At 46.5% G+C, this 25,821-nt stretch overlaps 1 protein-coding gene across 1 annotated transcript in view; it reads left to right on the top strand.

The window, feature by feature from the left end:
- Positions 1-25,821, top strand: part of DNAH5 (dynein axonemal heavy chain 5) — a 5,605,957-nt gene that overhangs the window by 1,925,728 nt on the left and 3,654,408 nt on the right. The window lies entirely within an intron of this gene.

Raw genomic sequence — 25,821 nt, 5'->3', positions numbered from 1 at the left:
CACATTTCTAGTGTCTCAAGAAACTCTCAAAGGGGAATGACTTCCCCCCAGAGAAGAGAGCATAAGGCCAGGATGAGAGCTGTAGAACTCCAGATAGAGAGGGAAGAGTTAGCCCTGGCCCAAGCTAAACTTGCTTTAGCAAGGGAACAGAAAATGTGTGGCTTAGATGCCACTGGTGGCAGCAACAATATTCCTAGAGAGAAAGACAGGTCCTATAATACTAGAAACCTGACAAAGATTGTGCCCCCCTACACAGAAGGGGATGACATCCACAAGTGGATAACTGCTCTTGAGAGAGCCTGCATGGTACAGCAGGTTCCTGAGGAACAGTGGGCAGAAATCTTATGGTACTCCTTTTCAGAGAAAGGGAGAGATAAGCTCCTCACTGTCAGACATGAGGATGCTAAAAACTACAAAGTCCTGAAGAGTGCTCTAATAGATAGTTTTGGCTTAACCACTGAACAGTACAGGTTGAAGTTCAGAGATACCCAGAAGACACAGACACAGGACTGGACTGATTTTGTAGATTGTGCTACTAAGACTCTGGAGGGTTGGCTACATGGCAGCAAAGTACATGACTTTACAGGATTGTATAATTTGATTATGAGGGAGCAGATCCTAAGTAATTGTCAGAACCAGCTCTTACACCAGCACCTGGTGGACTCAGATTTGACCTCTCCCCAAGAATTGGGAAAGAGGGCAGATAAATGGGTCAGAACCAGGATTAGGTCTAAGAATCAGGGCAATGACCAGAAGAATGAGTCTACCAAGCCTCAAGATAAGGGTGGGGATAAAAGTAAAGAAAATACTTCCCCAGGGCCCCAAAACTCCAAGGATGGGGGTGGGTCCCAAGACACTTCATCTACCCAGAAAAAGCCATACTGTCATGTCTGTAAACAGACTGGCCATTGGAAATCAGACAGCTGTTGTCCAAAGAATGGCAATAAAGAAAATATACCTCCAAAGCCAGCTCCAACACCTCCTGTTACTGTCAGCAGTAATCCCCCAGGAAGTGGGAGCACACCCAGGAATCTGGGTGGGTTTACATTTGGAGCACAGGTGGACCCTGGCCTATCCAGTCCCCATCACCCAATGATCTTGTCTATGAGACTGGCATGGGGTTTGCCAACTTCTCTGATTGCCCAAATACTTTGAGCAAATATAGACAGGAACCCATCATCAATGGTTTGAAAGTTGAAGCCTTTAGAGACACAGGGGCTAGCATTACCATGGTGGCTGACTGCATAGTCCCCTCTAAGCAACTTTTACCTGGTGCCACATACCAGGTGACAAACATTGATGGAATACAAACCAATCATCCCATGGCAGTAGTAAGTCTCAGCTGGGGAGGTGTCACTGGCCCAAAAAGAGTGGCAGTGTCACCAAACTTGCCTGAAGACTGCCTACTAGGTAATGATTTGGAAATTTCAGCCTCGGCTAAGGTTGAACAGAAAATCCATTCTAGAATGGTAAATGCCAATGGAAAGTTTAGTGGGGCTGTAATGGCTACAGCCCCAACCCAAGATGTCCTTCCTGAAAAGGTTGATAGGGCTGAGCAGCTCTCTGCCCCATCTTTAGCTAACTCCCTTCCTGAAAAGAATAGCAGACCTGTTATGATAACAGCTCACACCCAAACTGAGTCTCCTCCTGAAAAGGTTGGTGGGGCTGTGATGGCCACAGCCCAAACTCAAACTGATAGCTGTGTTGTGAAGCCTGAAATGATGCATCACTCCACACAAACAGAGAGCATGGAGGAGGAAGAGAAATCTCCCCCTCACCAGACATTAGGACAGGATCAGCCTCCTCAGGGAACTGATTTTACCCCTGATGAAGGAACTGCCCCAGAGGATGTTAGGCCTGGCCTGACAGAGCCTCTGATGGCAGCGGACCCTTCTCAGGTGGGACCCAGTCTGGAGCAGGTAACCTGCCCCTCTCTACCTTGCCTTAGTCAGCCCAGGGCTGCAGAGGACAAGTGAGACCCAGAGGGCCCCTTGTCAAATAAAGCACCCCCATCAACAGATTAGGGGCACCGAAACTAGTAGCCCTAGTAAGGTAAAAACTTTAAAAACTCCTGAGGGAGCCCCCTTAAAAGTAGTTAGGGACCTCCCACAGATGGATTCTGTTGGGCACAGCCAAACCTGGGACCCAAAGGGCCCAAACCTGAACTGTCCCTCCAGTAAGCCAAAACAAGGGACCCAGCCTCCAGCTTTAGGTAGCCAGAGGTTGACCCTGATAGCACAGTGCAACTCAGTTGAAGAAAGAAAGGCACACATGGTGGAAGATAATTGGAGGAAGCTGAGCCCTAAATTAGTGGAGCCTCACTTCAATACTCCATATCAAAACCAGCCTTTTTCCTTGCATAAACACATCCAAGGTAGTGATTCACTATGGTGGAGACCCTCTAATACCCCAAGGGTGAGGGACTGCTTAGTGGACCATATAGGCTTACCTGCACAAGGATAGCCTTATCTCTTTTCGTTTGGGGGGGGGGGGGGTTATGTAGGAAGGTGGCTACCTGACTATGGATACCCCAGATTTTTTTGCCTTGTGTTTAGCTGGTTTTCGACTTAGTTGGCCTGGTTCCCTGCTAATCAGGGCCCCAGGCTATCTGCTCTCTCTATAAAATGGATTACATGTACCCTAGGTGCATTACTAGATTGGCTTGGGTCAACTTATCAGCCCCTGTACAGAGCACTATAGGTGCCCAGGGCATAGGTGCATCCAAGGCCTACCAGGGGCTGCAGCATAACTTTTGCCACCCCTGGCTGGCTATCTAAAATTGACACAACTGGCTGATCACTCAGCTGGGGCAAGGTGGTGTAATCACCCCTTGCTTAGATATAGTATGCCTCTATCTAAACCTATCTGGACACATATAAACCTATACGCCACTCCTATGGCAGGCCTTAACAATCCTGGAGGCAGAGTGCGTGGTTTTATGTGAGATGGTGCTCTAGCATGAGCTGAGCCTGTCTCCAGCTGTCGGGACCAATTCCCTAAGCTGTTCCGGGATAATGCCATACCATATACTATTAAGTGCATTATAATCCTCGCGGTTATATGTTAACTTTGGTTTGGCTTTATCAAAACATGTCCAGGAGGTGTCATACGATTTGGAATACTACCCCCTCGCCAGACCTGGCGACGGGGGTAGCATTCCACCATTCTAGAGGGAGACGACATGTTACTTTGCTAAAACGCGGTTGATTTTAAAAGAGCCTCAGATCCACAAAATGGATGCTTCTGCCACAGACACGAGTCTGACCTCCTGCTGCTGACCCAAACTCAGCAGAGGAGGCCTGGACAAAGGCTTTCCTGTCGCAGGGAGGTGTCACCCCACCCCAGACAGGAAATAGTGGATTGTAGCAGGGAGGTTTGAAAGAAACCAGACACTGCCTGGGGAGCACAAGGCTTCCCCTTGCATAATCCGCCCAAACCGGTTCTGGGGCACACCAGCCCCAGTCCCAGCGCAGCCTGGACAAAGGGAAAAGGGGAGTATCCACCCCCTTCCTGGGTCCCACCCATAGAAGGGGACCTAGCAGGTAATCCAGCCCCCGAGATTGGTATAAGAATGGGAGCAGTGCCAACGCACTCAGATTATCCTGATGAAACATTTGAAACAAAACTCTGGATCCTTCGACATCCTACTCGACGTAGAAGACTGAAGAATCTCCCATGTGGGCAACGAGTGACCACCCTGTGCAAACAGGTACCATCCAGCACCTCAACGTCTGCTTTGTTGCAGTTCCCGCCGGAACTCGAGCGACAGAGATCAACAAGATCAAGCTTGCCTGCCTTCTACCAGCCCGATCCACAGTCCCTGCAGAGCTGAGACCCGTGGAGGTGACCGGAAGCGCGGGGCCCGCCATCTTGAAAAGACCACGAGACGCTGCCCGTGCAGCCCACCAGTGACCCTCGAAGCTGTACACCGGGGTTTGAGAAGCCCCAGCCCTGAGCCACTTTTGCACCGAAGCTCACCCCTCTACACTCACCGAGTGCTGCGTGGGACCCTTCTGCTTCTTTTGGCTCAACGTGTTGGCCCGGTCACTTGCCCGCTGGCTTGTGGCCCCTGTGCCGACGAAACTTGAAATCCGACTTGTGATTCTGGTTGCTCCAGACTTGCACCCGCTCCTCTGAAAAGGAGCACCCGCTCTGACCCTCCTGGTCCGAGTGAGAAGCAATCTTCCAGTCCTGCGTGGATTGCTCTTGCCACGTGTTGTTCGCTCCAATCTTGAAGCCGACTGCGCCGACGGCGAGAGCCTTTGTGGGACAGCTCGTGACCCGCTCCAGGACGTCGCAGATGCCCTAGAGCCCACGTGGCAGCGGAGAGAAGCTCCTCGACAACCACCTGATTGCGCCCGACATTGCCTGGTTCCGTCCTGGTTCCACCCTGGTCACTGCTGAGTGACCCAGACTTTGTCCCCTCTGCTTTCAGGTACTTTACGACTCTGATCCACCCTTGGATCACACCGGACACTTCTCCTTCACATCGCCTACAGCATCTTCAGCTTCAAGCACCAACAACCTGCGTGACGAAACCCGACGCCACTTCGACCCTATGCACCCGCTTCCTGTGGGTGAGGTAACTCAGCAACGCCGGTGTTCCCACACTGGTACACACCTCTAGGGTCTGTATCTAAAGTTTTGTCCTTCTAGGTTAAGCGGAAGTCTCCTTAAACAGTAACTTTATAACTTTTACGCACCATTGACTTTGCATTGGTGCATGCGTGTGCTTTAAGCGCGGCACCCGAATCCCGCGGGCTTTTCCCGTCTTCAGCATTGCTAGTCCCGACTGCTCCCAGCGATTCCCTAGGCCCTAGGCCTAACCACTGTTCGATTGGTATCTCTTATACCAGTTTCTTAATATATGGTTTGAGTGGCCACCCGCACTCATCCATAATTGTGCAACTTTTATGTGTTTAACTGTGCTTTTGTTTTAACGCTTGTGCCCCTTTGCTCATAAAGAGTACTGGGGATTATTTTAGTAATAAATACATATATTTTTATAATATATACTTGTGTGGTGTCCTTTCATTTGGTATTGAAGGATTGTGATTGGTAAAACAGCTCGCTTAACACGACCTCTTGAGTTTAGCCTTTAAGGCTGCTTAGTCCTTGCTACCACTAGGATAGCTTGTCTAATAAGGTTGACTTACAACCAGACACCATAAGGGATTGTTTGGACTGATACAAGGTGGTTCCAGAATTGGAAACATCACATATCAGGCCAACTTCTCACACACGTGATGATTGGCAACAGCCCCTCCTCCTGGGGCAGATAGTTTTGTGGGACAAGGAGTCCTCCAGCAGCTGGCAGCGCGCAGAAATCTAGGAGTTAGTTATCAGTTTTTGCTGCTGCTGCTGTGTAGTAATGAAACTGGCTGAATGGTGCTCTGTTATAGTATTATAGTGAATGAGTGAGATGAGCAATTAATGTTGTGATATAGTATATGAGTGGTAATAAAAGTGAGTGGAATGTGCCACTAGCATGTGGAAGAATGAGCTTTGTTGAACATGACGAAATGTGAAGTTTGGGGGATGAATGCTGTGAACAGGCAAATGTGGGAATGAGTTATAATGGACGAGTGTTCTAGAAGACTGATGTTAGGAGAACTTTGTATTTTTTTAAGAAAACAAGGGGGACCCAAATGGTAGCTAAGGACCAAGGGTATAAGTCAATTTAAGGAAACAAGGGTCCTAAGCAAATTCAGAGATATAAGCAAATGATTTATAGACCACAATAGGCTGCTATATATTTTTCCATGTCCAGCCGGACCAGGAATTTATTTTTAAATGGAATCAAAAAGATAAGACTGAATACAGAAGCAGCAATTCTTAAAGTAGGGCACAGTCCGGTACCGTACTAGTGAGGGAAACACAGTAGGAAGAGAGAAGAATTACAGTAAGAGAATTTTCACAGGCAAAGAAAGTGAGCAGTCTGGACACTTTTTAAATCAGTGTTGGAAGTGTTCTCCAGAGTAGTACATACAAAATAATATACAATAGTTGAATGTATGTCTACTTAAAAGAGTCGACATTTCGATCCTGTGCTCTGATTAGAAAGGGATCATCATCAGGACTAAACAAAGTTATATTGCCTGGTATAAATAATACGCCTGCTAGGGAGAAAACAGGGGAGGAAAAAGGACAGTGAGGTTTTATAAAACAACACAAGGTTTTGAGAAGTCAGCATTTTACATGGTTTGTACACATTACATGAATCGGAACTGCAGTGAACAACACACTGAAAGACGGTTGGCAGTAGGTGTTTTTACCGCGTGGACGGTGTGTGAACGAGTGGCGGAGATTTAACAATGACAATTGACGGATGGACGGCTAGCACTTCGTGATGGTGCGGTTCTTTTAATTTACGTCAAGGAAGGTCGGTGATAGCCAGGTGGGAATTGCATGCGACTAGCGGAGGAGGCTTATAGGCATGCAGTGACGAGAGCTTGGCAGGTGCAACAGACAACTGTGAAAAGGGCTTTGTGCCCGTGGCACTGTGAGAACTTAGGCGCCCGGGAAGCCTTGGGCGTGAAGTTTGCGGCAGGGGTGATGGTGTCAAACGCTGTTGACCGCCTATCGCCCTGGTAGGTTCCCCCCATGCTACATCAATCGGCGAGTATCACATTAAGCGGTCACCCTGGGCTAATAACCCACTTTTTCTGTTCTGTTCTAATAGCGCAATTCTTCGCAAAACAAACTGTGACTCCCTACCTTGAGTCCCCCAATCGAGACTAGTTCCGCACACTACTCCAAGCACTGCTTACCCTACCCTCCGACCCGAGGTAAGATATACACTCGTCAAGGCTCTTATAGCGCCTGACACCATCACCCCCGCCGCAACCTTCACGCCCAAGGCTTCCCGGGTGCCCACGTTCTCACAGTGCCGCGGGCACAAAGCCCTTTTCACAGTTGTCTGTTGCACCGGCCTCTGTAGTCATAAAAATAGGACTGTCCGGAGCTCACAGTCTCTCGTGTTGGATCCTAACTCTAATAATTGTGTTCGTAACGAGTTATGTGTTGCCGGCTGGCACTAATGGAAAATTATTTTGAATTTGATGGTCAATTATTTCTACAGAGCCATGGAACATCGATGGGGAGTGCCTTTGCCCCATCGGTTGCTGGGCTCTATGTGAGCAATTTTGAAACCTCAAATGTCCTCACCACTGAAAACCCGTTCGCTTCCAGTATACTTTACTGGAAGCGCTATATTGATGACATTTTGCTGATCTGGCGGAATGACCAAGACCTGAAACCATTCATCGATTGGCTAAACACCAGAGACCGGTGGGTTAGATTTACACATACAGTTGATAACGACAGCATCGACTTCTTGGACCTCACCATTTATATTAAAGATGGAAAAGTAGAGACAAAAACCTTCCGAAAACCCACTGCTAAGAACAGCTTGTTATCCTACAAGAGTTACCATCCCCAACCATTGAGAGATAACCTGCCGTATAGTCAGATCCTGAGACTTAAACGAAACTGTAGTCGGGAGACTGACTATAACAAGCAATCAAAGGAACTCAGTGACAGACTTCTAAAAAGGGAGTATAAACCCTCAACGATATCCAAATGTCGTAAAAGGGCAAAATACCAATCCAGAGAATGTCTCCTTGCAACTTACCAAAAGGTTCCAGAAGAAGATCTCATGACATGTGTCACGACTTTTGGTCCAGCGACTTATCAAGTTAACAAATTGATTAATAAGAACTGGCACATACTAAATACAGGTAAATATAATTGGCCCAAGCCTCGCTTTGCCAATAGGCGCACAAAAAACCTCCAGGATCTGCTGGTACATACCCGCCCACGACAGAAAACTGTATTGAGACAAATCAGAGATCCGCATATGACACCTGTAACAGGACACTATCCCTGCGGAAAGTGCTTGGCCTGTAAATCGACTACTACAACAAAAACTTTGCAATTGACTCCAACCTTCAGTTGGATCCAAAAACAACATGCAAACTGCAACTCATCACATGTGATTTACATGGTAACACGTCCCTGCGGAAAAAAGTACATTGGGATGACCTGTAGGAAGGTCAAATTACGAATTGGAGAACATAAGAGTAATATTCGACTCCAAAAGAATACTACCAAGCTCTGTTCTCATTTTATAGAGTTGGGTCACTCCATCGAGGATTTAAAATGGGCAGTCATCGAGAAATTACCAGAAGGGACCCCCAACGCAGAAAAAATTCTCTATGAGAAAGAGCAACGTTGGGTAGACCGTTCGAAGACAAATAAATATGGTCTGAACTATGACATTTCATGGCACCACTTTGCACGTTGAGTTAATTTCTTTTGACTTAACTATGTCAATATTGCCTGAACCTTTAACCTTTAACCTCAAAGCCAGTGATTTTTTGACTTTTTGATTCCAACTGTGATTTAAATGCACACAGAATGAAACACCGGCCTAATTAACTAAGCTCACCAGAAACTAGTGAGCTATCAGAGACAATAGTCCTTTGCCAATTTAGATGAACCAAATATCATAGCCATTGTTTTTTGAGTCCAACTGTGATTTAAATGCACAAAGAACGAAACACCGGCCCGAATTAACTAAGTTCACCAGAAACCAGCGAGTTATGTGAGACAATAGTCCTTTGCCAATTTAGATTAACCAAATATCATAGCCATTGTTTTTTGAGTCCAACTGTGATTTAAATGCACGTATAATGATACACCGGCCTGATTTAACTAAGTTCATCAGAAACTAACGAGTTACTAGAGACAATAGCCCTTTGTCTATTTCAATTAACTGAATTCCTATTCTTTGCACTAGTATCCCATTCAATGAATGTACATTTTCAATAGACAAACAAGAGACTTATGCCAATTCATTGCAATGCTTACACTCAGTACACTATGAGGGAGGCGTAATATGATTTTTGATTCATGCTCATATTATTTGTTAAATTTTCCTACAAGTCGTTTCTTACACACAGATAAATATATACTACCTGTGTTTAGGAGAAATAATTTGTCCCATTCATAACTCGTTACGAACACAATTATTAGAGTTAGGATCCAACACGAGAGACTGTGAGCTCCGGACAGTCCTATTTTTATGACTACACCAAGCACTGCAGAAAACCCCGTAGGAAGCATGGTTTCCGCGTCCAGAGGGCAGAGCCAGCACAAGACGCGGAACCTGCTTCCTACACGGGTGAGAACACAGAGTTAAGCGCTCTTTTTCCGACTTTAGTACAGCAGTAACACCGGGTAAAGTAATTCTACTCTCCCTTCTCTGTGTATCTAGCCTGGGACTATTTAGTCCGTTCCCTCTGAAGGAAAATACCGAGATCGTCTTTTAGGTAAGAAAACCCTCACGTATATATGGCTGCGTCACCATGCAAACACACGTTTTTACGCATATAATAATGCATAGTCTGGTGTTTTTTTTCTCTGCCTGTCTCTGCTTTCTCCCTTTACTTACAGGTTCACGGAGAATCCACCGACATTGACAGGTAAACGAATACACGTAAACGAATGCGTCTCAATTATAATTGGTCCCTCTGCATAACGACTCACAATGGGCATTATTTGTTTGGATTGAATTAGGGTATAGAATACGAACTAGCCTGTTGAGCAGCCAGCATTTTCGCAATGTATAAGATCATATTAGTATTATTAATATTAGAAACATGCGTTAGCCCGAGTGAAACATTCCAAATAGCAAAACTAAGATTGTGTGTGCATTTGAAGATCTCATGGTTAGCGATTACCATAAAATACTATCATGCACCATCGCCTACCCCTACTTAGCACTTAGTATTGGGAGCGCAATGTCCTGAATTGAAACCTGTAATTTGGCATATAAGGCGCAAACACAAGCCCCTTGATCCTGATCTCAACTAATAAGCTACATTAGATATCTACACTCATGAAATATCGCTCCCTCTTTTAATTCGCCACTAGCACTTCCTTGAGTAGTAAGTGAGTATATACTATGCATGTAAATTACATATGCAATCGTCACGATTAACTTAAGCCACCCCATAAAAATGTTCCTTTCTGTTTCAGGTGGAATTAAGTATGAACCACAGTGGGTAAGACTAAAACTTTAGAACCTGCTTCATACTACACAAATTGTGCAAGTATTTTTAACACTCTATGTTATATGTTTTGTCCTGACGAAGGCTCCATAGACCCTTTTGGGCCAAGTGAGCTGAAACATGTCGACGTATGTGAATAAAAAGTGATATTCTTGAGACTCAATGACCCGGTCCACATAGCATACCCATCTTCTTCTTTTTAAATTAGTTGTCCAACAACAAAATAAAGTACAGGTGTTGTTTGGAGACTATTTTTAATTTAAGAAAAAACCTGCTTGTGGGGTTACAATTGGAGATCTCTGGAGACTGCCACGTTACACCAGAGACTGCCTCGGGTGAGGCCGGCATGGTGCACGTTGTCAAATCCTATGATAAATGCCACAACGCTAGTGTGGGGCGGATAATCAAGATAAACCGCTTTTCGAATACACAGCGTTTATGAGGGTTTTTCAACAGATCTCCTGGCAACGTGGTTACAAGTGTCCTATCTACCTCTGATTAACTGTAGATGACTTGGGGAACTGATAGGACAATCATTCCTCCTCCCTTCCTTTGATAATCACGAGGTAATAGGCATATCAACACAGCCCAGAAGAGGCCAGAAAGCAGAGCCTGACAGAATTATCGGCCCAATAATTTTATCAGCTTCCTTGCTGTGTTGACCCCTAAAAAACATGACGACCTTAGATGACGTATTGGCCACGTTAGCACAGGTTCAGGTAGAACTCACGGCATCAAATAGAGAGGTGGCCGCCTCTAGGGCGGAGAACGCACAACTGAGAGCCCGTTTGGATAGATTGCCTGGAACCCCAGCAGTGGTGGGTGGGGGACCCTCCGCATCCACCTCGGTGGTGGTTGAAATGCCCTCTCAGATCCGTTTGGCCCCGCCTGAGCGGTTTTATGTGGACAAAAAAAAGGTACAGGTGTTCATGACGCAGATAATGTTACACTTTATGTGTAAACCAAAAATGTTCGCTACTAACCAAGCAAGAGTGGACTTTCTTATCTCGTATCTGGGGGGTGATGCCGCACAATGGGTAGTCCCTGTGGTTAGGAGAGACGACCCCCTTCTATATGAATGGGACAAATTCCGTGCAGAATTCGAAAAGACTTTCGACAGAAGGGCAGAAACGTTTACTGCTGATCGGGAATTATTAAAGCTCAAACAAGGAGATACAGATCTAGTAACTTATTTGAACAACTTTCGTCGGTTGGTGGCGGAAACCAACTGGCCCGAAATAAAGCAAACAGCCTTATTCTATCAAGGTCTTTGTGAGGAACTGAAAGACGTTTTGCCCAAATTGACCCTCAACCACGTACCTGCGCTGCTCTTATAGAATTGACACTACGCTTGGACCATAGGATGAAGGAACGAAAGGGAGACCACAAGAAGAAAGACAGACCGATCACACCATACGAATGCCAAAGCCTTGGGGAGAAAGCAGCCGCTCTACCTGAATCCATCGATATAGGAGCCGTGAGGGCCTCACTAACCGTGAGCGAAAAAAAATACCGACGTAAACAAGGATTTTGCCTTTATTGTTGCAAGAAGGGCCATTTTCTGAGAGAATGTCCAATAAAACCAAAACCTGGTAGGTTTCGAACAGGACAAACGGCAGCCGGCGCTGCGGGGAAGGAGCAGGGAAACTCCAAAGCTTGAGGGCGTCAGAAGGGGAGCCATCAAGCAGGAATGTCATACCTTTCCATAACCCCTGACGTTGATCAGGAGAAGAATCATTTGTTTTTAAAGATGGTGTTGGTGATGGGTTCTGAAGAAAAAGATGTGCGGGCTATGATAGACTCAGGAGCTACTGGTTGTTTCATGGACTCTGTAGAAGCCCGGAGGCTGGGAGTGCGTCTAATCCCCAAGACACTTCCGGATTCGTATACGCGGTTGATGGGAAAGAATTAGAGGCCGGACCCATTACACACCACACTCCGGAGTATGTGCTTTCATGCGATGGAACGCATTATGAAAGAATGACATTCAATATCATCCAGGCACCCCAATATGGAATAATCTTGGGGCTTCCCTGGCTGCAGAAACACGAACCTACGATACAATGGACTACCAAAAAAGTCCAATTTCTGTCTCCTTATTGCCAAGAACAGTGCAGCAACGAGCTATCGCGTCCGTGACAATCATTGGCAGCTTTTCAATAGATAGCCACGGCCGCGGAGAAGAAGGTGTTTCTTCCGGAGTGTTACCAAACCTACGAGGCTGTTTTCAGCGACAAAGAAGCGGTGGTACTCCCCCGCATCGAACATATAATTGCCGAATAGAGTTGGTGACAGGGGCAGAAATACCCAATGGGCGGATATATGCTCTCACGGTGCCGGAAAACAAAACTTTACGGGCATATCTAGACAAATATCTTACCCTAGGATATATCCGTCCTTCAAGATCTTCAGCGGCTTCGCCGCTCTTTTTTAACCCGAAAGCGAATGGCGAAAAAAGATGCTGCATCGATTACAGGGCGTTGAATACCATCACCGTTAAGAATCAGTATCCCCTGCCATTAATCCCTGTTTTGCTGGAACAGGTACGATCAGCAACCATATACACAAAACTGGACCTTCGAGGCGCCTATCACCTTGTACGTATGCGACAAGGTGATGAGTGGAATACGGCTTTCAAGACGCGGGACGGGCTTTATGAATACCTGGTGATGCCCTTCGGGCTGTGTAACGCCCCGGCCGCGTTTCAGTTCTTCCTAAACGAAGTACTGAGAGAATTCCTGGACCATCATGTCATAGTGTATATCGATGATATACTTATTTACTCGAATTCCACAGAAGAACACATTTCTCACGTCAGGTCAGTTTTGCGAGCACTACAGGAACATCACTTATATTGCAAGATCACTAAATGCGAATTCCATGTAACAACGGTGGAATTCCTGGGAGTGATGCTCACCCCCTCTGGACAAGTGATGGCAGAACGAAAGATCCTGGCAATAAAAGAATGGCCTCGTCCAAAGGACATCAAAGACATACAGAGCCTACTAGGGTTCGCTAACTTCTATAGGTGCTTCACCCAAGGATTCTCGGGCATGGTGGCCCCTTTAACTCGTCTTACGAGGAAGAACGTGCCTTTTGTGTGGGATGCTGAAGCTCAAGAAGCCTTCAATCAGTTAAAAACCTCCTTTTCAACTGCACCGGTGCTCACTCATGCCAATCCTGATCTGCCTTTTACAGTAGAGGCAGACGCATCCGAAGCAGCTTTGGGGGTGGTGTTGTCGCAGAGGGAAGAAGCCACGGGCCAGTCGCATCCCATCGCCTATATGTCGAGAAAACTTAGTCCGAGATCCGAGATGCATTCATGGAATGGAGACATTGGCTGATGGGAGCGAAACATCAAGTCATCGTATACACCGACCACCATAATCTACAGTTTATGCGGGCAGCCAAACATCTGACTCCCCGTCAGCTTCGCTGGATGTTGTTCTTTGAGGAGTACCGATTCATAGTTACTTACAGACCCGGTGCCCTCAACAGAAAGGTGGATGCCCTGACACGACAGGAGAACCCAACTCTACACACCACTACCCCTAACAGAGCCATTATTAATCCATCTAATGTCATAGGAGTAACCCAATCTCATGATTTTTTGAAAGGGGTGAAAAGCGGAATACAGACATGCGTGTGGTGAACCTGGCTGAGACATCACCCTGAATGGAGGATGAAACAGGGCGTACCTATGAAAGGAACTCAAGTCCTTGTTCCTACCGTGTTATTGCGCAAGACTGTGTTCTACTGGTGCCATACCATTCCCTGCGCAGGTCACATGGGGTATGGAAAAACCCTCGAGAAGACCTTAAGACAGTTCTGATGGCCTTCAATTCGGCTGGATCTTCGTCGATGGGTAACCGAATGCACGAAGTGCAATCAAATGAAGTCTGATCGTCAACAACCACAGGGGCTGCTTCAACCCATGCCCACTCCCGCTCACCCGTGGGAAAGGTTTTCCGTAGATTTTATAGTGGGTCTTCCAAAAGATCAGAGGAAAACAGCCATAGTGGTAGTGGTGGATTACCTGACTAAAATGGGGCATTTCTTACCCTTTAGGCAAGTACCAACGGCAGGTCAGTTAGCGCATCTACTCCTTGTACACGTAGTGAGGCTGCATGGTCTCCCGAGGGATATTGTGTCCGATAGGGTAGCGCAATTCACAGCACGCTTTTGGAAAACGTGGTGTTCAGAGCTGAAGATCAATTCCTCTGTGTCGACTAGTTTTCACCCCCAGACTGACGGACAGACGGAGAGACTGAATTAAACCCTGAAACAGTATCTCCGTTGATACGTACAAGACAACTCCGATGCGTGGGTGGATTGGTTATGGGTAGCGGAAATCGCCTTCAACAGTTCTCAACACTCTTCTACGTTAGACACACCTTTCTTTAGTTCTTATGGACATCATCCCCGGTTTGATCCTATGTTGTTGCCTAATTCCGGCACCAAGCTACCGGAAGTCAGGGAGAGATTGCTGCGTGTTCGCAAGGTGCTCCCTGCCACACGCAACAACCTGATGAAAGCCAAGGCTAGATACAAAGTGCAGGCTGACAAACACCGCAGGCCTAGCCCAGTATACAGGAAAGGGGATTTGGTGTGGTTGTCCACCAAACACATCAAATTCAAGAGGCATAGTGTTTTCAATCCCCGGTTCATAGGACCACACAGAGTGGTTAAACACGTCAACCCTGTTGCTGTGAAGTTACGTTTGCCATCGCACTTTAGGATACACCCTGTATTCCATGTGTCACTCTTGAAACCCTCTCTTTGTCCTGTACGCCGTGCTCCCCTGCCTATCTTGGTCCAACAGGAGAGGGAATTTGAAGTGCAGAAAGTTCTGGATTCCAAGTGGGTGAGGGGACGCTTACACTACCTGATTTCTTGGAAGGGCTACGGTCCGGAGGAGCACTCCTGGAAGCCGGCTGGGGCGGTGCATGCACCCAGGTTGGTCGCCAGTTTTCACTGTTTGTGCCCGGACCGTCCTAAGCCCGGTGCCCGCCCCTTGTGAGGTGGGATGTACTGTCATGTTTCGTAGGTCCGAAATGCACAAGCAGCCTGGATACCGCGCTCCTTGCGCATCGGGAAAACAAGAAACTACGTGTCCCGGCAGGCTATGGGGCAATGACGTGATGGACGCACGGAGCGTGCACACCTCGTAATCAAAAGGAGCCCCGGCAGCCACAGCTTTGCCGATAATTCCTGATCCTGTTCGGAGGACGGTTTGTTTCCAGACAGTAGCGGTAAGAAAGCGGAGTTGGTCCGCAAATTCCTGTTTCCCTGCGGCACACTGTGTTGTAACAGTCCGATCTAAGCTGGTGGCGTGGAGCTTTGTGCTATTTCCTGATTTCCTCTCGGCTGAGGGGGAAGCAATGGCGCTGTAGCGCAACAAGTGAGACACTGAGTTACGAGCATCAGAGCCACGCTGGGAAAGTGGCATCTTGTTGATTATTAAGTTTTTCCTCTCGGATGAGGGGGAAAGAAGAGAACCTTTGTGTGCAAATGTCATTGTTTCAAGTCCGGGAACACGAGGCTGAACCTTGGTAAAACTTTGTGCTGTTTAATTATAGTGCTTCTCAGTGCAGGGTGTGATATCGAACACCCACATTTCACAGACACTCTTTTATGTGAAACAGAGCAGAGGACCCTTTCCATTCCTGCTTCTATATAATTTGATGTCATACCACAACATTTGTTTTTCTTTTCTTCTTACTCAGGAGACTCAAGAGGGGTACATATTCAGAGGGATTCAGCACACCCATTGAGGAATGTTTATTACTTGTTTTAGGTAGGTGTGTCAGTCCTTCCTTTACATAGTACAACTCTTGTAGGGTAAGGTTTTCACGAATTGTTTCTTTGTCTGGTTATTTCACAGTTGGGTAGAGAGCCAGGTACCACCTCACGTCGTGTCTTCTTGAGAAGCAACCAATTGTATTTTTCTTTACAGGTACGAGAGTGGTACTGTAAAGTCTTTCTGTTGTTACGGGGTCAGCTAGAGAAGTGGGTGGGTTAGATTCAAAACAGGGAGGGTCTTCTAAACAAATTGTTCTTTGTCGTTACAGGTCTCCCTCCCTGCCGCCCCCTTCCTTTCCCTCCCCGGTTGAACTTCTTCTGTAGTCTGTGTTATCTGATTCAGACTCTGAGGTCGTTTATAGAGGAGGTAATAGCCATATAAACACAGCCCCGAAGAGGCCAGAAAGCAGAGCCTGACAACCTCACTGTCCTTTTTCCTCCCCTGTTTTCTCCCTAACAGGCATATTATTTTACCAGGCAATATAACTTTGTTTAGTCCTGATGATGATCCCTTTCTAATCAGAGCACGGGATTGAAATGTCGTTGTATATTATTTTGTATGTACTACTCTGGAGAACACTTCCAACACTGATTTAAAAAGTGTCCAGACTTCTCACTTTCTTTGCCTGTGAAAATTCTCTTACTGTATTACTTCTCTCTTCCCACTGTGTTTCCCTCACTAGTACGGTACAGGACTGTGCCCTACTTTAAGAATTGCTGCTTCTGTATTCAGGCTTATCTTTTTGATTCCATTTAAAAATACATTCCTGGTCCGGCTGGACATGGAAAAATATATAGCAGCCTATTGTGGTCTATATATCATTTGCTTATATCTCTGAATTTGCTTAGGACCCTTGTTTCCTTAAAAGGAGAATTTTGTAAGCAATTATCTTTGCAAGTGGCGGATGTGAGTGTGGGGATAAATGTTCATGCCCAAAGTGGAGTTGTGGTATTAGTGTCTCTTCGTAAATAGATGGCAAGGTAAATAGGTTCTGAATTGTATTGAATGGTGAATAGTAAACAAATGGTATGGTATTGTAACCAGTGGATTGTGAGTCTATGTATAAGGTATAATAATTTAAATGGTGTAGGTAAGCAGTGTTGTCAGTGCACAAATGTTGATCTAGTGGTGTGTGCAAGTGAAGCCTAGTAACTTCAGGAATGGCAAGTGAGGAGTGAGGAAAGTGAGTATGGTAAATGCTTCTGGTGTTGAAAAAATATTTGGCTGAATGGTGTGGTGGAAAGGGTACTGTTGAATGGATGTTGGCAAGGAGTCAGAGCATCTTAAGAGTTACTGTTTGATACCAGTACTAATCTGTGTCAAGAAACTTTGTGCTACTATGAGTGGCCCTGGCTATATATCAGAGGAGGACTAGTTTTCTGGTGAAAATGGGGCAAATATCTCACTCTGCATCATTATAGACACTTTCTCTATCCTAAGCTTCTAACCTACAAATGTTTGATAAAAGGAGTACTACTCTAATTAGTTCAATGGAAGCAATCCAGGACGGCAAGGCATATGATCGCAGTGGACTGGAAACAAAATGCATAATGCCATGGAATAATCGGTTTCGCCCTGAATGGCTGTGATTAATTTAGATATTAATACCATCACTTTTTTTGTGTACTTCACTGTGTCGCCCTAAGTGGGATGGGTACGGCAAGGCATGGATCCCTGTATAATTGGTCACTGGAACCCAGTCCAGGGATGCTTCTGTTCCGGTTCAGGGAGGTCCTGGCCTGGCAGTTCAGGCTTAACTGTTTCCATTGAAGCAGGTCCAAGATTAATTTGCATACGGCTGGGTCCAAACTGAGGTGCCATAGCTTGCAAAATGAAGATGGATTGGGATGTGGCCTGAGTAATTACCCAATCTGCACACTGGCTGAAGAAGCAGAACTTTCTCTGTTCCCTAGTCGGTTCCCCTGAAGCCTGCACCTCAACCTCCACTTCTGTCCATTGCAGAGGAGGCACTACTGGGTGATTCAGGAAATAGAGAAAGGTCTGTAAAACTGTATCAAGTATGATTAAGTAGTCATCAAGCACTGACAATCACAACCGGTGTCCTAACTTGCCTCATACAATGTAAAGGTAAGCATAGCAACAAATTAACATTGAAACATGAGTTATAGGTTGGGTCAGGCTGTAAGAGCTGGTGCACGAGCACAGTATGAAAATATTTGGTATGTTATTGTCAGAGTCTGGCTTAGATTATAGTGTGCACTTATTTAAGTGAAGTACATTGCACTAATCCAGACAACCTTTATGGTGATTTTAGTGGTATTAGAAAGCTTTCCAAGTGGTAGCTGTGAAGAGCAGCCTTCAGGTGTATCCAGAATGAGTGTTAAGCAGCTTGTTTTACCAGATCTAATCATGTAGTGTAGGTTAAAACGAATAAGAACTTCACAGTTTATATATAAAAATATGTCTGTTTAGTACACAACACTTACTCACACACTGGTACAACTCCTACCCGGAGATATAAATTCAAATACACATTACTTCAATTGCAAATAGGTAAGCACAGGACACAGTGGTCTCCAGGGGGAGATAAAACCAAATACTAAAAAAGTGGAATGCAAACTGCAACAGAAATCGGACTTGGACCAGGAGACACAGAACCCAAGGAACCACCCATGGTAAGTACCCAGGAACCCCATGGAGGCTGTGTGCAGAGTGGAAACACAGCCGCATACTCAATAGAAGTAAACAGGAAAGTTGTGATTGCAGTTATGAAAAAGAAGGACCCTTCCCAGTGGACCCTGAAGAAACCCAGTGAAAGGCAGAAGGTTGGAGAGTCACCCCACCTGTGGATACCCCAGCAACCGGATGCCTACACAAGGGAAGCTAGGTGCATAGATGCGAAGTGATGTCAGAAACCGCAAAAGACCACAATGGAGGACACCGGTAAAGATGCTGCTGGTGAAGACTGTGCAAGAGGCCGGTGGAATCCAAGGACCGATTCTTGAAGAGAATAACCTGCAAGCAGGGGAGACAGAGTCTATGTCACTCGAAGGTGACCAGGAGGCACTGTAGAGCAATGCCCACCAATGATGGTTCAAAAGAGTGGATGGTGATCTTGTCGCTGCAACTGTGAGAACCAGGCGACGCTGAGGAAGATCAGGAGCCGTGCACGAGCTGTCCCACGACGGAAGTAGAGAACCAGGGGTTCAGTGTCTGGCAGGAGCACCAACAAGCCTTTTTATTTTATCATTTATAAACCACCTGCATCACCCCCAAAGGGGTATCTCCGCACTGTAGTAGGTGTAGCCATCGGTGCAGACCAGGTAAAGAAAACTCAGAAAAGGTCAGTCTTGAGAAGTTTTCTAAACAACATATACTCTGAGCATTTACGAAGATGGATCGGAAGTTGGTTCCAATAGTAGGGGGCTAGATAGAAAAAATATTTTCTGCCCATATGAGATTTTCTAAACCGGGGTGTAAAAAGCAGGGATTTCTCTCCTGATAGTAGGGATCTATTTGGCTGGTATGGGAAGAGTTTTTCAGTTAAGTTACCAGGTCCTCTGCCATTCAAAGCTTTGTGTACAATGCAACATATCTTGAACCTAACCCTCTTACATATCGGTGGTCAATGAAGATGTCGTAAGAGGAGTAGGGAGACAATCCTGGCTGGTAAGTTCTTAATTAAATGGGCAGCTGTATCTTGTACCACCTGGAGTCTGTTTAGTGAAGAATTGCTTGCCGCAATCAGGAGGGCATTACAGTAATCCAGGCGGCTTATCACTAGTGCCTGAACAAGTGTTTTTCGCACACCGAGAGGAAGAAAAGGAAATACTCTGCGCAGGAGGCTCTACATATGGAAGCAGGAACCTGCAGTGGCTGTCACCTGATCTTTCATTATAAGTTTCTGGTCTAGATAGATGCCCAGGTTCTTGAACGCTGTCTTAGGGGCAGGGGCAACACCTAACTCGGGGGCCCACTCTGGAGACCATAGCAAAGGAGCATCACCGAAGAGCATGATCTCTGTTTTTCCAGTATTCAACTGGAGAAAGTTCTCCGTTATTCAAGCAGCAATTGCTGTCAAACCTTCTTTGAAACAAGACTGAATGTTTGTAGGAATTTTATCAAACGATCATAAAAGCTGGGTGTCAACCTCATATGAAATCGGGGTGAAGCCAAGTTTTCTCTGTAATTTCACCAGGGGTGCCTCATAGATGTTAAATATGGTGGAGCTGAGGCAAAATCCCTGTGGCACTCCCTTGGTAAATTTCTTAGTTCGAAAGCGGAAGGGTCCAAGATTGATGGCCTCTGTCCGATGGATTAGGAAGTATGAGGGCTTGTCTACAAATCCCGATCTCTTTAAGTCTCCGGAGCAGAATAGAATGGGATTCAGTGTTGAAAGCTGCTGACAAATTCAGCAGCACCAACAGGACCGCCTGGCCATTGTCGAGGAAGTGTCTTATATTGTCTGTGACAGCAATCAGTGCTGACTCCGTGCTGTACATTGGTCTGAAACCAGACTGTGAGGGGTTGAGGCATCCAGTGGACTCCGTATATTCTGAGAGAAGTTTGTTGATGTGTTTTTCTATAAGTTTACTTAGTAGAGGCAGGAGGGAGATCGGGCGGTAGTTGGATAAGTCCGCCACTGGGATATTTGCTTTTTTCGGATGGGGATTATTTGTGCAGCCATCCACTCTGTTGAAAGCTGGCCCTTCCTCATAGAGAGATTAAGTATTGTGCAGATAGAGGAAGCCAGATTTTTGTGCAGCAAGGAACAGGTTTTTAGCTAGAATTACATCCATGGGTGACCCAGATTTGGCTGCTTTCAACATTGTCTCAACTGTATCTACTGTGAGTGGAGTAAATCTATCTAAAAGATGCCCATTAGTCGAGGTAAGAGGAAAGAGATTTGAAATTTCACTCGAGTGGCTCTTACCTTCTGTAAATTTGTCATAGATCAGATTGATTTTGTGTTCAAAATGATTGGCGATCTCATCGCAAAGTTCTTGAGACGAGGGCATGTCATTGTTACAAGCCCTCAGGTTAGTGAAATATTTGAGAACTTGACATAGTTCTTTAGGGGTATTTCCTGCCTGATTAAGTTGTGAGGCAATATGAGCTCTGCAGGCATTTTTTATGTTCTTGTGATAAAGAACTATGGAGGTCTTATAGATTTTCTTATCATTCTGTTCATGGGAGTGAAGCCAATGTCTCTCCATTTTTTTGCAGAGGGATTTCTCCTTACGCAGTTCCCGTGAAAACCAGGCTGCATGTTGTCATCGAGAAATATTAAGGTTGCAGTATCAGAGGGTCCAGGCTAATTTATAGCCGATATTACTGGTGTACGGTAGTCAGTTAGACAGTCGTCGAGATTCTTGGAAGCTCCAACAGGCGTGGAAAGTAAAGCAGAAGCAACGTTGGGACCAGCAAGGTCAAAGGGACTCACCACAAGCAGGAGAGTAGGAGCAGGCCTCAAGCAAGTGGAGGAGCCCACTGAATTAGGAGAAGACCCTCAGCAGGACTGACAGGCCGGAGGCATAGGAGTTGAAAAAGGACCTCGAGCAACTCACCAACAAGGAAGGCCCAAGGTGCAGAGGATGCAGTGAAGACACTGTACTTGGCAGTAAGAGATGCTGGAGCTTCTTGTAGCCCAAAGATCTCTGGAGTGCAGAGTCAACAACCCATGGCAATGGCAAGTCGACTCAGTGCACAGGGGTTCGGTCCCAGCTCTTATGACAAGGGATATTGGCCTCAAAATTGCAGAGAGGACAGGCCAGGCCTCGAAGGAGCTGCAGAACCACCACCTGTGTTGCTGAGCCTTTCGAAGTCTGTTGGACGTCAGGAGCAGCATACCGGTCAGCTTTGTTGTGGTGCCTGCAGATGCAGGAGAGTGACTCCTTCACTCCAAGGGAGATTACTTTCAGACGTGAGTCGTGTCCCACGACGAATATGAGGATCCACCCACAGGTAAGCCCTTTTATACCCTTAGAGAGGGGTTAGGACTACTCCAGGGTCCCTCCCAGAGGAGGGGCTGGACAGTGAGGAGGATACTCCCATGTTCTTTGTCCAGGTTTGCATAAGAGCGGGAGGGAAGGGCTCCCAGAACTGGTTCCAACTGAAGCATACAAGGAGGGCACCAAATGTGCCCTTGAAAGAAGTCTAGTGGTGCTGGCAAGCGACCCCCCCCCCCCCCCCCCCAGTCCAATACAATAAGCCCTGTCTAAGGTGCTCACATGTCTTTTGAAAGGAAAGCTATTGTTCTACCTTTCCCTGCTTGATCTCAGCTCAGCAATAGGAGGACAGAATCGTGTCTGGGGTCGGCAGCAGCTTGCTGGCAGACCCTGGAAGGCTGTTACCTGGAGTACTGGGGGCTTCCCTGAGGAATCTCCCAGTGCATGAAATCATACCTCCAACACCACTAACAATTCTGGGGTATGATTCCAACTTGTTTGATACCAAACATGCCCAGGTTCAGCACATACAGTTTATAGTTAGCCATCTCATAATGTTGGATGGCCACTATATGTATCAAAATGGCTTACCGCACCTACAAAGCCTATAGAATTGGCTCTGGGGTTTGTAGGGGTGCCCTACTCATGCAGGGGCACCCCCACACATATAACCCATCACCTTGCCTTCAAGATTGACGTCAGATATAAGAAAACATATATCTGTCGTAAATGGTGCTAGCACCAGCTTATGCAGGCCTCAATGGGGGGCCTGTTGTCACATGGGTGGCACAATACATGCTGCAGTTAGTGGGAGACCCCCGGTGTACCTATTCCCTGGGTACCTTAGTACCATATAATAGGGACTTATAGGGGTACACCAGTAGCCAATTGTGGAGGTGCCAAAGTACGTAACATGTCCAATTTAGGGGAGGAAGCACAGTGACTGGAGTCCTGATTAGTCGGATCCCAGTCAGACTACTCGGAAAACATAATGACACCAAAACAAAGTGGGGGTAACCATGAAAGCAGATTCACTTGCCTACAGTTAGCATGCAAGATCTTGTTCCAATAAAATAAGGTGTCTTTAAAGTTCAAGGAAGTGTATTTCTTTTATACGCTGAAACGTTTTACCTTAGTAAATCAGAATATTTTTATCTATTAAAAGTAACCATTCTAAAACAGAAACTGAGAAATAATTCTGCCCTGTTGTGATGGCATTTTTAAACTAAGAGGATAGTCAGAGGTCATGTGTATCCCTGTATTTGCAGGTATTTATATAGCGTAAACTCAACCTGAAGGTATTAGTATTATTCTCATGAGCACCAGTTACATTACTCAAGGACAACTACATTTTTTGTAGGCACAGTGATTTGCCCAGAATCACAGGATATCAGGCAGACGCTGAAACTTGATTTTGTTTCCCCAGTTTCAAAGTGAGCAGCTCTAGCCATTAAACCCATCCTCTATCTAATGGATGTATGCAACGTATCACCCTCTCCCTAATGGATGTATGCAATATATCTGGCCCAATTCTTATAGATTGTGTGGGGGTCGAGACTACCTCTCGGACGGTGAGTTGCAGTGGGGCAAAGCGCAGGCCTTACGCAGCAGCACAGTGGGGGCTTATGCAAATAAAGACACACACACGGTCACATTGGTGCTCTGTCGGACCGGAAGTCCCGTGCAACTTCGGCCCATTTATATATAGCCTTCTGGACACGCCTGGCCAGAAGTTGATCCATTGTTTGTGTGTGTTTCCGGGGCTCAGCAAAGACCCTGTGCAAACACTAGAGTGCTACATCCATTCCCAAGTTAGTCTTTTGTGACAGTACTCAGACCAATGTCAATCAACACGAAAAGTCTGCAAGCCTTTGGCTGGGCCTTGGGTTTGGTCTGAGATCATAGCGTTGTCTCCCTCTGGCCGATGATTGTTCGGTACAGCCTCTTCGAGGTGACTGTGTCCGTGGCCCAGGTAGATCAGTTGGCGAGTCAGGGCGAACTTGTTCTGATCCGCTTTCAGCGGTATCGCCAGCCGGCGGTTCATCAGCTCGCTCCTCGCCACTAGGATCAAATGGTATCCGCTTGAACCACAACACGTTTCGTGTTACTTCTTCCCCGTTCCGTTGTACTGTTATCGCGGTGCCTCTGGTTGCGGTGATTACCCAGGGTTCGGACTCGTATGGGGTGCGGAACTTTCCTCCTGGTCTTCTGGTTCGGATCAGTACAGAGTCTCCGGGGACAAGGGCCTGGTCATGAGCTCTCCTCTTCCAACTCGCTTTGTCGTTGTTTCTCTGTCTTCGCTCTTGGGCAGCTTCGGGAGAGTAAGGCTTAGGTCTCCAGTCTTCGGCCATGGGAAGGAGGTCCCTCCTTGGCCCGGCCAACATGAGTGACCATGGTGATCTTTGGGTCGTGCTATGGGGAGTGCTCCGATACTCTCTAAGGAAATGTTGTAATGCGTCTTCGGGATCCGTTCCTTCTACCACAGCTATCCGCAGAATCTTGTTGATGGTTCTCATGAAGCTTTCGGTTTCTCCGTTGGCCTGAGGCCACTTCGGTGTGATGCGATGGTGCTTCACTCCTAGTCCCCGCAGGAACTCCTTGAAGTCACTCCCTTGGAACGGGGGTCCATTGTCCGTCTTGAGTATCTGTGGAATTCCAAGCATGGCGAAAGCTTTGCTTAGAACTGGTTGGATGTTCACAAAACTAGTGGACGTTGCCACTTCCACAATGGGATATTTGGTATAACTGTCTATGAGGACATCTGTGATTCTCCCGTCAGGGAAACTGCCGAAGTCCAAACTGACCCACGACCACGGGGTCGGTGCTGGATCTTCTGTGACGACAGGCGCAGGGGCTTCTGGTGCACTTGTCAGCTGACATGCTCTGCAGTTTTGTACAACAGTGTCCACGTCCTTTTCAAGATCAGGGAACCATACCTTTTCCCTCATTTGGGCCTTCATTCTTCGTGTGCCTTGATGCCCGGCATGGGCGAGTGTTGTCGCTTGTCCCTGTAAGGTTAGAGGTATTACCCCTCGAGGTCCTCTCAATAATAGTCCATTCTCGGCTATGCTAAGTTCATTGTGTACTTTCCAGAATTTTCCTAGGCGTGATCAGTCTCCCTCACTCCAGTCTTGAGTGTTGTGGAGGAACCCTTCAAAGGATCCTGCTTGTATTGCTTTGGAAACACGTTGAATGATTGCGTCATTGGCAACTGGCTTATGATCGTGGTAGCTGACAGCGCTTGTGGGCAGGCCCACTGGGATATCCTGTTTACAAATTCCTCCGTTCGTGTTTCCTGTTCACTTTCAGTCACTTCCCCTGTAGCAGGATGGCGAGATAAGAAATCAGCCGGATTCTTCGATCCCGGTCTGTACACGAGGTCCATCTGATATTGCTGTATTTGAATTGCCCAGTGTTCAATTCGAGGTGGTGGGTGAGGAGCGGTGCCCTTGAATAATGGTATTAATGGTTGGTGATCTGTTACCATCCTAAACGGATGTCCTATTATGTACAAATGGAAATGGTTACAAGTCCATTTAACCGCTAGTGCTTCCCTTTCTATTTGGGAGTATCTCGCTTCAGTTGCTGTGAGCGCTTTGCTGGCGAACGCTAGGGGGGCCCACACTCCTGGCTCAGTCTTTTGAGTTAGTAGTGCTCCCAGACCGACCGGGCTAGCATCTACCAAGATTTCAGTGTGTTTGGCGGTGTCAGAGTAAGCCATGGTGGTTCCGTCCAGCAGGGCTTCTTTCACTTTGTTGAATGCTTCCTCTTCTTCTCAGGCCCACTTCCATGGACTCTCTTTCTTTGTCAGGTTTTGTAGTGGCTCCGCGATAGTTGCTAGGTTTGGAATAAACCTTGCGCAGTACTGTGCCATGCCAAGGAAGCTTCTTACTTCAGATTCCGTCGTTGGTGCAGGCGCATGTCTGATAGCTTGAGATTTTCGGGGGTCTACTTTGACTCCATCGGCGTCGAACACATATCCAAAGAACTCTATGGATGTCTGAAAGAATTTGAATTTTTCTTTGTGTAGGGTCAC

Source organism: Lissotriton vulgaris, chromosome 4_1 (genome assembly GCF_964263255.1).
Source record: "Lissotriton vulgaris chromosome 4_1, aLisVul1.2, whole genome shotgun sequence".
Classification (NCBI taxonomy): domain Eukaryota; kingdom Metazoa; phylum Chordata; class Amphibia; order Caudata; family Salamandridae; genus Lissotriton; species Lissotriton vulgaris.
The sequence above is the reverse complement of the archived record's forward strand: the minus strand, read 5'-3'. Positions and strand labels throughout refer to the sequence as shown.